Source organism: Sinocyclocheilus grahami, unplaced genomic scaffold (genome assembly GCF_001515645.1).
Source record: "Sinocyclocheilus grahami isolate Dianchi unplaced genomic scaffold, SAMN03320097.WGS_v1.1 scaffold25.1, whole genome shotgun sequence".
NCBI classification, from domain to species: domain Eukaryota; kingdom Metazoa; phylum Chordata; class Actinopteri; order Cypriniformes; family Cyprinidae; genus Sinocyclocheilus; species Sinocyclocheilus grahami.
In genome coordinates this window covers 3834007-3834529 of record NW_015505204.1, presented here as the reverse complement: position 1 = coordinate 3834529, position 523 = coordinate 3834007, and the positions used below count along the sequence as shown (strand labels likewise).

Below are 523 nucleotides of genomic sequence, written 5' to 3'. Positions count from 1 at the left end.
AACTTGACTGACAACAGTTTAATAGCATGTTGAAATATCTAATGTAAATGTTCAAACAAAGCTTTGAAAAAGTTTCATAAAAAAGTAAACCTCACATTTTAGCCTTTAAATAAAGAAAAGATATAAGTCAAAATGATAACTGATTAATAAATGATTATATGTATTTTATCTGCTCCATAAATAATTCTAGATGATTTATCTGAATTGTTTAAATGTGTAGAATCCACATAAGCTTGTTTTTCATCAACCGGTCAAAATTTACAGCAGGGCATGCAAATTCTGTCCGTTTTTGGCCAGAAAGAAACTGCACACAGGCTGAATGTAAATATAAGTCTCTGTAAAGCCACTCACTGACAGCAGGTGGCGCTTATGGAAAAGCTGAATTACAGCTGTTTCCTGTAAACTCCGTGGACAAAGCAGTATTGTGATTAAGAATACTTCCTTTATGTATTACATGGAGCAGAGATGAAAACAAAATGCCATCGAATCGTTTCTGAAGACAGTCAGAACCTTCAGAGGTACA

At 33.5% G+C, this 523-nt stretch overlaps 1 protein-coding gene across 1 annotated transcript in view; it reads right to left on the bottom strand.

Moving 5' to 3' along the window:
• The window catches only part of pgap6 (post-glycosylphosphatidylinositol attachment to proteins 6), a 20800-nt gene that overhangs the window by 15905 nt on the left and 4372 nt on the right, over nt 1-523 (bottom strand). The window lies entirely within an intron of this gene.